The following is a 13,359-nucleotide window of genomic DNA, read 5'->3' on the forward strand; positions in this document are numbered from 1 at the left end:
GGCACCCCCCTCCACCTCTATGTATGGAGGGGAGGCCCAGGGCAGGGTTACGTCTGGGACCGCAGTAGCTCAGGAGCCAGATGTAATACGGGCTGTCCGCTAACAACCGTCCACATCAGGGTGTGCAACTGTTGGGACTGGCACCAAGGTTTCCAACCTGGGTTACTGACTTGCCAGTGTACCTTTAAGGGAAGGCAGTCAGTTGTCTCCCCGTGACTGTATAAAATTTTGGGATTTAGCCCCCGTCTGCAGCCAATATTCCGCCACAAGGTTTTATCTAGCCTGAATAAAAGTATTGATGTCAAGCAATTAAAACCTTGTTTATTTGTTGGTTCTGGTTGCACACATAATTATGTGCCTGTGGGACACACTGTGGAAAGCATAAAGTGTAAACATGTTTTACCTAGTGATTTCATGGAGACAAATATTCTGACCAATTTTCATGCAGATTGGACCAAAAAATGTGGCCTCTTTCAGTGTAAACAAGCATTTTCTTTTATTTGACCTAGTGACCTAGCTTTTTACCTCACATGACCCAGATTCAAACTTGTCCATTTCAAAAAACAAACATTCTGAGATAGTTTCCAGAAGATTGGAGCAAAAAAGTGGCCTCTAGTGTGTATACAGGCTTTTACTTTGATTTCACCTAGTGACCTAGCTTTTTACCCCATATGACCTAGATTCGAATTTGTCCATTTCATAAAAACAAACAGTCTGACAAAGTTTCTGGAAGATTGGAGCAAAAAAGTGGCCTCTAGAGTGTTAACAAGCTTTTCCTTTGATTTGACCTAGTGACCTGGTTTCTGACTCCATGTGACCCAGATCTGAAATCTTCCAAGACTTCATGATAATAAACATTCTGACCAAGTTTCATAAAGATTGAGTCACAACTGTGGCTCCTAGGGTGTTCACAAGCTTTTCCTTTGATATGACTCAGATTAGAACATGAACTAGAAATACATTCTGTATGCCCACGGGCATAATGTCCAGCCCACCAGCACCTTTGGCCTCTAAGTGTGACCTTGACCATAGACCAGGGACCTGGTTCTTGCGCATGACATTCAGTCTCATAATGGTGAACATTCATGCCAAGTTATATCAAAATCCCACCATGCATGAAGAAATGCTCCGGACAAACTTAATTTGACCTTTGACCTCTCACTGTGACCTTGACCTTTGAGATAGGAACACAGAATTTGCGCATGACACTCCTCATTGAGGTAAACATTTATGCCAAATATAAACAAGATTGGTCCATGCATGTCAGTTACAGTCTAGACAATCATCAATTTGACCTTTGACCTCCAACTGTGACCTTGACCTGTGAGAAAGGAACATGGGGTTTGCACATGACACTCCTTCTCATTGAGGTGAACATTCATGCCAAATATAAACAAGATTGGTCTATGTATGTCAAAGTTATGGTCTGGACAAAATCAGACAGACGCACGGATGCACTCACATACACACGCACACAGTGACCCGCCAAAGTGACGACTATGTCGAGCTCAACGCAAGCAGGCTCAACAACTAAAGATGATCAAGACAAAACATTCTGATCAAGTTTCATAATGACTGAGTCACAATTCTTACCTCTAGAGTGTTCAAAAGCTTTTCCTTTGATTTGACCTGGTGACCTAGTTTTTGACCCCACATGATAAAGTTTCAAGCTCGACCTTGTGTAGTCTGTTTATATTTTACTGTTTAGTCGCTTGAGATTAAACATTTTAGCATTTTAGTTAGTCTTTTCCACAGATTTCCAGGAATTACGTTGAACAGGCCATGTTACAGAATTCCAAGAATTAAACTGAGCACTGAGAAAATCAATACTTACATTCTTTCATGATCAACACTTTAAGGTAGTTCTGCATGTCTGATACACCGGAGGTGAAGGTGTAATATCATTTATCCTTAAAATGTAGAATAAAGCCTGGAACTGGCTTACGGAAATGAAAATCATTTTATTAGTTAATGGCAACTTGTGAGTAAATTTATTACAATGCCACTGCTTTTATCTTCTACAACTAAAATAAAGTACTGAAATATCTGACATGCTCAATAATTAAACAGAGGGCCAAGATGGCCCTAGGTTACTCACCTGAGTAACACACCGTAAGAAGTTTTCTTCTAATTGAGAAAATAATAACTTGTTTTTTTTAATCAATCGTACTATGTAAATCCCTTCCTCAGATGAAATTCTTCTGCATAATTTGCAAGGCATCCAGCCAAAACAGGGACTATGACCACGAAACAGAAAGGATTTCAAGAACAAGAGCTGTCCATAAGACAGTGCACTTCAATATTCAGCGATTTGACAGTAAAATGAAACTATGTCTCAATTTAAAAAAACATTAAGTATGAAAGGGATATAATTTGGTCAAAAATATAAATCAGAGTTATGGGGATTGTTACCACACATGCAGTAGATGATGATAAAGATACATTTTAAGTTGCAAGTCATGATCTTATATTGTACTTAAGTTATATCCAGAAAATGGACATTGTCAAAAAAACTTAAAGTAAAATACAGAGATCAGCATGTCCTAAAGAATACGCATGACAATGCATTTACCATTTATTTTTACTTTTATTCTAATAAAAATTTAATGTAATGTACTTGTCCACCTAAACACCATCGAGATGAGAAGTTGCAAATTCTTAATGGGGAATTCGTTGTTTCTCAGACAGAAAATTCAGATAATTGTATTTCAAGTACTGAAGCTTGGTCAGATGCTTTACTAGATAACCCTAAAACACTTTAGGGAAATTCACAATTTTCTGGGATTGTTGGAATAATTATCAAGAGGGGAATACTCTTGCATAGATTTGTCTTCTAGGGACAGTAGTTATCTTTCTTGTTTTTCTACTGGAACAGGAAGCACTATCAAAATTATCTCACTTTCATTCAATGCCTTTCCTGCCAAATTCTCTTAAAAAAGTAAAATCTTAAAATCTTGAGCAATCTAGCCTTTCACAAAGATGCCTGAGACAGGGAAAGGTGGAGGAAGATAGAGAAAAGCTCAGCAGGCAGCTTCAGCAGCAATATACACTTAATCACACCAAAGGACATGCATTGAACATGAAAACCATTAACCTAGCAATGCCTGGTTTTTACCACACTGACAAAGTTCACCTGTCCAGTGTAGGGAAAGAAATGTATATTTTAGCATTAGGGGAAGCAATAGAGACATTTTGTAGCGATGATAATATCAAATATACTGATTAATGAGCAGAATTTTGGGGGACCAACCGTTTAGTGCAATCTGTTGTGGCGGAAAATTCTGGGCTGCTGGAGTTCTCAAAAATCGGCTATACATTTTGTACACATACTTTGGACAGTTAGTAATAGTGGTTGGCTTACCCCCTTTATATGGCACTTTGAATACATTGTATTCTTTGTTGTTGGCCAATTCTGGGGGAAGGCTGAATTATTCTTAACATTACACCAATTATTTCTTTAGCCTGCTGGGTCCGCTCCGAACAAGTAGACCCAGCTGAAACATAACGATCATTAAACCAGAGTAATAAATTTTAAAGTGAAGACACAATTTACAATTTCATACAGCAGAGACACAAATTACAAATTCATTCATAGAGCAGAGACATTAATTACAAATTCATAGAGCGAAGACTTCCATTAATTATAACATACAAATTCAAAATTTATTCTAAATAAGTATTGAGCTGAGACACACGCAATTTTGTCGACTTTAAACATGGCACTATCTGGTCCCTGGCAGCCCAGGGTTTTCTGTCTCTTGACTCTTCTTCTTCTTTATGACAATTATTCCCTATAATTGATGATCAAAGGAAGAAACTTTCATTCTCATTGTGACCAAATTATGCCACACTTAATTAATATAATGTGTTACACTGTATCATGAAATATGTAGTGGTTTTGTATGTAGTTATTTTGTATTAACCAGGTATTTGTGCAAATAACAATTGAAACCTTCACTGAGTTACTTATTGCTTATTATATGTTGTTAAAGTTTTGTAGGAATGGCATTGGCAGTTTTGGCTTCAGTCTTAAAACTAGAGCTATCACTAAAGGTGATGAATGTACCCCCTGCATGCACTGACACAGTACATTGCAATTTGACGCACACAAGATTGCATAATTATGTGGACTGTATGTATATAGACTGTATGTATACAGTATAGTAACAAAAAACAAAGTCCCATAACTATGCAGAATATTTATCTAAAAGAATGTAACATGCACCGTGCACAACTACGGCTGGTACTGATCACTTGTGTGAAGTTTCATTAAATTGTGTGCAAGGGTTTGGTAGATTAGGCACGCACAAGATTGCATATGCAGACTGTATGTACATAGTATGTTAACAAGAAACAAAGTCCCATAACTCTGCAATTTTTCTCGCTGAAAGAACCTAACATGCCCCATGCACAACTACTGTTGTTACTGATCACTTGTGTGAAGTTTAATTAAATTGTGTCAAGGGGATGAGGAGAGATGGTGCGCACAAGATTGTGTCTATGTATATAGTATAGTAACAAAAAAACAAAGTCCCATAACTCTGCAAATTTTTTTCTGAAAGAACCTAACATGCCCCATGCACAACTTCTTTGTTACTGATCACTTGTGTGAAGTTTCATTAAATTGTGTCAAGGGGATGAGGAGAGATGGTGCGCACAAGATTGTGTCTATGTATATAGTATAGTAACAAAAAAACAAAGTCCCATAACTGCAAATTTTTTTTCTAAAAGAACCTAACATGCCCAATGCACAACTACTGTTGGTACTGATCACTTGTGTGAAGTTTCATTAAATTCTGTCAAGGGGATAAGGAGAGATGGTGAGCACAAGATTGCGTCTACAGACAGACGGACAGACAGATAGACAGACAGACAGACAACCTGAAACCAGTATACCCCCCTTTACAACTTTGTTGTCGGGGGGGTACAATAATTGGCTAGCAGCCTAAAGAAACTTGTAAATAATTATTACTTGACTTGATTTGAGAGCAGGAGGTCCTTTAGCAGAAAAAACAAAAGAAAAAGGAGCTAAAACCAGGATCCTTGTGAAATTGTAGATATCGTACCAGGACACGATAGAACTGAGAACTTGTCTTCCAACTCTGAGGTATGGGTTCCGGGGAGATTTCATAGCATGATGAGCAGGGGAAAGATACAGATAAAAAATTTCACCAAGGCAGACCTAAACATTATCTGGGATGGAAAATCAGGGATGAGAAGAGCCAAGATCCTAAATCAGCTATCCAACTTGAACTATAAAAAGGTTACAAACCAACTGTGAACATCATCCATGTAGGTGGGAACAATGTGTCTTTAATCAACACATGCCAAATTATTTCAATGTTGTATAAATCTCTTGAATATCTATTTTCAGTTTTTCCAGTTGTTTGGACAAACATTCTGCAAAGGTTAAATTGGAGGGACACACCCAAAACCCCTGCCTCAGCAAAAACAATGGATCTTAAAAGAAAAAGAATAAACAGAAAACTTAAACAGAAAATTCTACAGTATGTGATGGGACGCACATTAAACCACCAAAACATTAACAGAAATTCGCCCAATTTCTATTGTCCAGATGGTGTTCATTTATCAGACAATGGAAATATTGAATATCTTTCAAATGTAATGGAGGCAATTTCAATTTTCACTCAGGATGATTCTTGAAAATCATTAAATGTAGGTTAAATAGCAAATAAACTAGCCATGTCGCTTATGCCAAAAAATCTTTCTTTTAGATGCCGAGAATTTTGGAGGGCAAAGAAAAAAGCAGTGTCTCACAGACAGAAAAAAAAACACAAGGCAAACTGTAGAACAAGAACACACAGATGAGTCAGAGAGAGATGACACAGAGGCTATCAACCTTTTAGATTTATAGATGGAAAGAAATGACAACAGAAGAGACAATGTAACTGATTTTAAGCAGATGATTTCTGAATCCATGGCTCTACCTTGTATGAATAAATTTTCAGAATTTGTCATTCAAAAACCTGAACTGATTCAGTGTGGTGGGATTCTTTGGCTAGTCATGCCCCTGATGAAATGAAAATTCAACAGCTTGAATACATAAACATATCTCTTCTACCAAATGTGATTCTATAGGACACAGGTTCCCCCACTTCCTGTCTTTGTACATGGTTTCATGACTCCAGCTACAGCTGAAATATTTCCTAAGATGTATGCAACACAAACTGTTAAGTACATAATACATTTTATGTATATAGGACCATAACTCTGGTCTAAGTGAGTGAAATCCCAAAACAGAACTAAAGTATGAAAGGGGCATAATTCCATCAAAATACAATTTATGGGGATTGTAACAACACATGCAGATGATGATTTTAAAGAAATGTTTTTAATTTCAAGTCATTATCTTTTGAAGTACCAAATACGTCTATAAAAAAGCTTTCAAATTTAACATGAAAATAATTCCAAGTATAACACCCTTGTGACCTTGACCTTGGGTATAATGAGCCTCAGCACATAATTCGCTTGTATGCTGGACAATGTTTATGTGAGGTTACAGTAATATAAGCAGTAGTAACAAAAATATGACCAAAAAACAAAGGTTGCCAAAAAACTTTAACCAAGAAAGTGATACACCCCTACTCTCCTAATAGTGGAGCTAATAAAGATTCAAACTTGAAAAATGCATCACTTGTAAAAAATATTTCGAACAGAATCTGACTGATTATAAGTTCTTTTTTGTTTAGTGAATCAGTACACTAGAGTGGATAAATAAATCAAGACTGAGTTGATTAAAGAGTGGAAATGTTCAAGGTAACTATAATTTCACAGATGTTGCACATACTGTATGTTACATTTCTTGGAAAAGATTTCGAATTTAGATTAGAACTACTGTGAGATTTTCATAAACAGGTCAAGGTAAAATTTGATCATTTTCAGACAAGCATCTGGAATCCGTACAGTAAGACGTGTGCAGATGGGATTGTTAGGTTAAAGTTGATGCAGAAACATCTAAGCACTTCGTTCTCAGGTGGACAGTTCATAAAAATGTAAAATATAGGTATCAGCATGCCATAAAGAATAGGCATGACAATGCAATTTAACATATTTTTTTATTTATTTTTTTTTATTTAACGTCGCACCGACACATGATAGGTCATATGGCGACTTTCCAGCTTTAAGACCCCAGGTGCCCTTCCATGCATTATTTCATCACGAGTGGGCACCTGGGTAGAACCACCGACCTTCCGTAAGCCAGCTGGATGGCTTCCTCACATGACAATTTACCATAATTATTTTTATTGTGGCAGGAATGACTTATTCTGTATCTAAAGATGATAAACTATACTTATTTTGATTTAACATATTGCAATAATTTCTATTTCCTTAAGTGAAAAGTTTACAGTACTTGCTGAAATTTGATTTAACATAAATTTATTTGTTTTACAGCACAGAGTTATATGTTTAATTACTACAGTGTTTACATTTTACACTGACAATTTTATTTGAATGTAGGCTGTTCAATCCTTATCTTAGCCTACCTCATGTATGTTAATCCCTCTACTTTTATAGTGCATTTACCTGTTTAATTCATACTATATAAGACCCATTATTTCTGATTAGCAAATAATGGTTTTTATTTTTGCGCACAAAGCGTCGTGCGTATCCATGGTTACTTGCGGTAAAATTAATTCGGATAGGTTCGTATATATGATAGTGCACATTTCCGTTTCTGATTTCTTTCAAAACTGTGCTATTCAACGGACAACATCACTTTCCAAATTCATAAAAATATCTAAGTAAATCTGTGTTATATACAACCCTTCTTGAAATAGAATCATGCCGGGCAGAGGCAAAGGCGTGAAGAGGAAAAGACGAGCAGCAGATTCTGAAAATTCCAGATTGCTACAGCCAGATCCAGATATCTAGATTATTGGTGACTCGCTGCCTTACTGGACTGGCGTGAGAGCCCATCAGTAAAGTACCCAAGACCTGAAGGCACCTGCGGGTATCAGGATTTGCTGGTGGGGCATATGGGGAATGTCCTGGGAAGACTTTCGCCATTCAATAGAAGTAAATGTCTTGTTAGGTAAACGCCCTAAAATGATTTTTATACATTTAGGTGGTAATGACGTAACCAAAATGCCTGTATCAGAATTAAGAGGGACAACTCAATGTGAGGTCACATATCTAAGGGAGGCTATGCGTGATTCCAAACTAATTTGGGTAAATACGTAGGACTTGCCTTTTACTTGGATGCTGTTAATGATGCCATTATAAAGAACCTATAAATACTTTGGTCCGTGTAAGTCATAATCAATAAGAAGTCATAATTGATTTAATATTTGTTAATTATTTGAATTAGAATTTTTGGGGGAATAAATTTTACAAATTTATCGTGGCGGCAAAAATTCAATCGGTTGTGCAGGGCGAGCGCACTTTGGAATCATTTTTTATCATTTTATACGTTATTTCATTATGTAAATTGTGGCTGTCTATTATACTTTGGTTTCTCCATTGGTAGTTGGTTATTTACATCAAATTGTTACAATCTCAGTTATACGCATTGCCTCACATAAATCACCGGAGTCGATTTATCGTTTATGTACACAACCGCCAGTTTGTCCGTGTAAGTAGTAATGTACACCTTCAAGTTTGTCCGTTTAAGTAATAAGGTATGCAAAATGCCATTATGTCCGCATACGCAATAGCGTACACACCCGCTAGTCTGTATGATTCAGGTAATAATGTATACAAATGCTAGAAAGTCTGTGATATCATATATGATCGTATACATATGTCGGTTGGTCCGTGTTAGTAATGCTGCCTGTACATGTCTGTAATATTGTATACAACCATCATTTTGTCCGTTAAGTGCCCATCACTTTGTGCGTACAAGTCTGTTCTTGGGCATGTCCGTGTCAAGTAAACAAGTCAGTTGTGTATAAAGGTGTACTTATCAGTTGTGTATAATGTAAATGTTTACGGTGTAAAGTGTGTGTTCGGGTTTAACGTCTTTTTCAACATTTTTTCAGTCATATAAACGACGGTGTCTACTTGTAGCAGTGAGCACAATGCCCAACTTTATAGTGCTGCCTCACTGGAATATCACGCCGTAGACACGTGGCATGATACCCCACCCAGTCACATTATACTGACACCGGGCTGACCAGTCCTAGCACTATCCCCTTAATGCTGAGCGCCAAGCGTAGAAGCTGCTAGTACCATTTTTTACGTCTTTGGTATGACGCGGCCGGGGATCGAACCCACGACCTCCCGCACTCGAAGCGGACGCTCTACCACTAGGCTACCGAGGCGGTACTTACGGTGTAAAAGTATGTAAACACGTGTATAGATTTACAGAGTGTTAAGTTTTGTAAACCAGTGTGTAGGTTTACAGTGTGTAAAGTTTGAAAACCCATGTGTAGGGTTACGGTGTAAAGTCATGTAAACCCATGTGTTTTGCTGGCTGGTTTAAGTACGTGAACAGGGTTTTGCCCATGACAGTGTTTGGTAATTCCTAGTTTCTCGTGCGTGTGTACTAGGCAAAGTTTTTGTTTAACATTAAATTTGATATTATTTGTTTACGCGTGCGCTTGCTCACTCGTCCCGCAGCAGGTTTTCTTAATACGGCAGTGGTGTCTCCATGAGTACCTTTTCTCGCGACCATTTCTGCCACACAACGCCTATCTACTAATCAGGCGTTTAGGCCTTAGATCAATGTGTACTTCTTAATACCATTCGTTTCATTGGCTTTAAACTGTGTAATTGGAACAACATGTTTTTAAATGGTTAATTAAATGTGTAACATGAAATTCGTTGTTACTTCCGTAGTCATAAAATAAATACTTTATGTATACCACTTGTGTGTTACTGAATATCTGGGCAAGGAATTTTCATGCATTCGGGCTATGCCAGGGTATTATATAGAGCAATATTTTTCTGATGACACACTTCGTGTCCAGAGTTATTTCATACTTATACTGCAAATATTCACCAATCCAGTTAAGTCCATGTGTGAAACCGATAATATACTTAACACTAGTATTGTGTCTTGACTTTGTTAGTAAACAATCATTCGGAAGATATCAAAAGAAGTATGTCCATCCTGGTGTTGGGAACTTCACACATTCGATGGCTTGAACTATACTTGTCACAAACAAACAGCGCCAAAATTTTTAATCTCAATCCAACACCAGAAATAACTTTCTCAAGTATAAGCGGAGGAAAAATTGAAAATAGATCACACTTAAGATGGTGGGAGACTACTTTTTTATCCCAGTGTCCCAAATACATGATTGTTCTGTTTGGAGGAAACAATCTAGACCTCTCGTCCTAACATGTTTGAGGATGCAGCAGAAACATTGTCCCTGCACCTTGTGAATTTGCTCGTTATGGTATTCTCAGATGATGGTTACACAGTTATTGCCACGCCATTCTCCTCGCTATGTGACGAAGGAATTATATAGCCATCTGAATCATACAGCAAAGAGAGTCTTAAAACAGGAATTGAAAAAATTGACAAAATTCATTATTGGAATGTAAAAGGGGTAAAAGCACCAACTAAGGAACTTTTCAGAGACAGTGACCATTTCAACGATGTTGGTATGAAGAGATACGCAAATAATGTTCGCAGGGCTATAATTCAAATTCTCAAAAAATTACAAACATTATTAGTGGTTTTAGTTTGTCCAGAAGTTCTGCATTATTCACAATGACATAACATGATCAAGTATATTTTGAACAGCACAGTGTACTCCTGACAGCTTATTCAATAAGGCTGAAGAATGATGACAAAACAATCTACTTTCTAAGAAAGAGATAAAAGAACAATCCTGTTTGATTTTGCAACTGTGTTGCTAATGGGTTAAATTTTGTAACCGTTGTGGTATAATCAATGTTTATTTGTACTTCACTGAGGAATACTTTTGTACATTTTAATTTTGATTGATTTTGTCTGTCATAACAATTTTTGGTTTTGTCATTCAATTCCATTAAAGCATTTGGAGTTAAAACAAACAATACCCTTTTACCATTTGAGTGGAAATTAGAAAATTATTAATATCAATCTGTTTCTTCTTTAAAACTGGTGGAAAAATATGAATTAATGGTCAGTTTTTGAGTAATCGGCTGCTTTAATTAATTCCATGAATGTTAAGAATGTTAAAGATAAAAGATTTTTATCCAGTGGAAGTCCCAACTTAAATGATACATGATTCGTAAAATTTCTTCATTATGAGATTTACAATTATATTACGTGAATTGTTTGATAGTTAGTTTAATTGTATAGTCTAAATATCTTTCTGTTATATTTGAGACGCTCTTTTCTCGCAATTATATGGCTTACGCCTTAATTTCACAGTTTTTGAGCCCGATGAGAACATCCTTAAATTTAATGATAAACACTTTTATGTCAGATATATATTAGAATGTTTATGATAAGACAGGTACAGGTTTATTGTTGAATGACCTTAATTTTAAGGTATTTGGCACCCAATTGTTTTTTAGCAAGCAGTGGCCTTTGGCCAAACCTGCCCATGCTTCAGATATAGACAGAAACCTTATTTAGAGGTTTGGTGACATAAGCCTTAGTTTTACGGTCTTTGGTGCCTGATGAGTGCATCTTTTATCTTAAAGATATGCAAATCTTTGTTAGATTTCATATAGTTTTATATGACAGATGAGCAGTGTATTGTCAAATAACCTTAATTTATTTAAAGGTAATTGGCATGCAAAAAAGTAAGAATTATTTATAATTTTTAATTCCTTAATTTTAAAAATTAGCAAAATTGCGGCCATTGGTTGACTTCATTTGTGTTTAATATAAGGAAGAAGCCTTAATCAGAGGATTACTGGCTTAAACCTTAGTTTAAAGGTCTTTGATGCTGGATTAGTAAGTCCTTAATTTTAAGGCTAAGCTCTAGCTGGACAAATACATGATTTTATTTTTTCAAGTGTGGGGAAATTTATTGTCAAATGACCTTAATTTTAAGGTAATTAGTATGTAAGATAGTATAAGAATTATTTATAATTTTTAATTCCTTAATTTTAAGGATTAGCAAAATTCCACCCATGAGTCAACTTCATTCGTATTTATGGATAAGGCAGAAGCCTTATCAGAGGGTTTGTGGCATAAACCTTAATTTTAAGGTCTTTTAATAAGGATTATGACATTTTTAATATGTGATAATCCCATTTAAATGAATCGGCGTATCTGTAGTCATGTCTAGCATCCGGTATATCCCGTTCTGGATACGGGTTTTTAGCGGTAGCTCTCGGGCACCTGCACTTCCGTTTCCTTTCCAAATTGAGAATCTCGCCGAGCTAGTTGGTTTCGAAGAATCGTCTTACATCAACTTATTGCCAGTACAGGGATGCCACCGAAGCGAAGGATGTCGGCAAGGGGCAAGGGCGCCAAACGTGCAAGGGCCGTGGAACAGAGGGAAATAACTCCACAGACATCAAATCCGTCTTTTTCGGATGGCCAGGGTATTCAACAAATTTGCTTTCCACCGCCGCCCATTGTCCCTCCCGCTAATTTTGACTATTCTAATTCATTTTTGCCGGGATGTAACAACATTATCGACCCACCTAGCTTAATAACCAGTGTCTTCGACCCGGTAGGCTCTCTCGTACCCGCCAAAATCAAAGACTTGATTTGGTCTAATAAGGTTGAGAACAGAATCTGATTCTGAATTTTTAATGAATTAGCATGTCAAGCATTTAAGTGCCTTTTTTTTCATAGAGTACAACAGATTACAACAGAAAAGTATTTACCAAACAATTTTTGAGTCAAAAAAATGTTTTGTTACACAGACACATTGTTTTTTTGTTACTCAAGGGTCTGGTGTATGGATATTGACTTTATAGTATTTGATGTATGACACCTGACCATAGGAAATGCAAAACATTAGGCTTTACTGTATTAACTGGATTCATAGTAATTTTCAGAAGTTAAGTTGGATGAGTATATTTGCTGATAAATTTAAGGTGGTCATTGTTGAGTCTTTCATTTAAGGTAGTCAACATATCAAACAATTCTAATCCATATTAAGGTTTTCGTTATAAAACTGAAATTTATTTTAAAATAACCACAAAGGTGGGTATAGTTTTGATATGTTAATTGTTGTAACAAGGTAGCTACGTTTTACATACTTTTCAGAAATGATATGTTAAAAGTATCACTTCAGTTTTTTCTACACTTAGGCAGCTCATCTGAATAAGTGCTGTGATGAACTGTTGTGAACACTCTATGTCTGTTTGTATAAAAAAATTATATACGTAATATATCAAGTTGCATACACTTACCTTTCAGAATATCAGTGGTTAAACAAGAGCTGTCGGAGGACAGCAACGCTCGACTATTCAACAGCCTTGTCAACTGAATGAAACAAA

The sequence above is a fragment of the Mercenaria mercenaria genome, chromosome 10 (genome assembly GCF_021730395.1).
Source record: "Mercenaria mercenaria strain notata chromosome 10, MADL_Memer_1, whole genome shotgun sequence".
Lineage (NCBI taxonomy): Eukaryota > Metazoa > Mollusca > Bivalvia > Venerida > Veneridae > Mercenaria > Mercenaria mercenaria.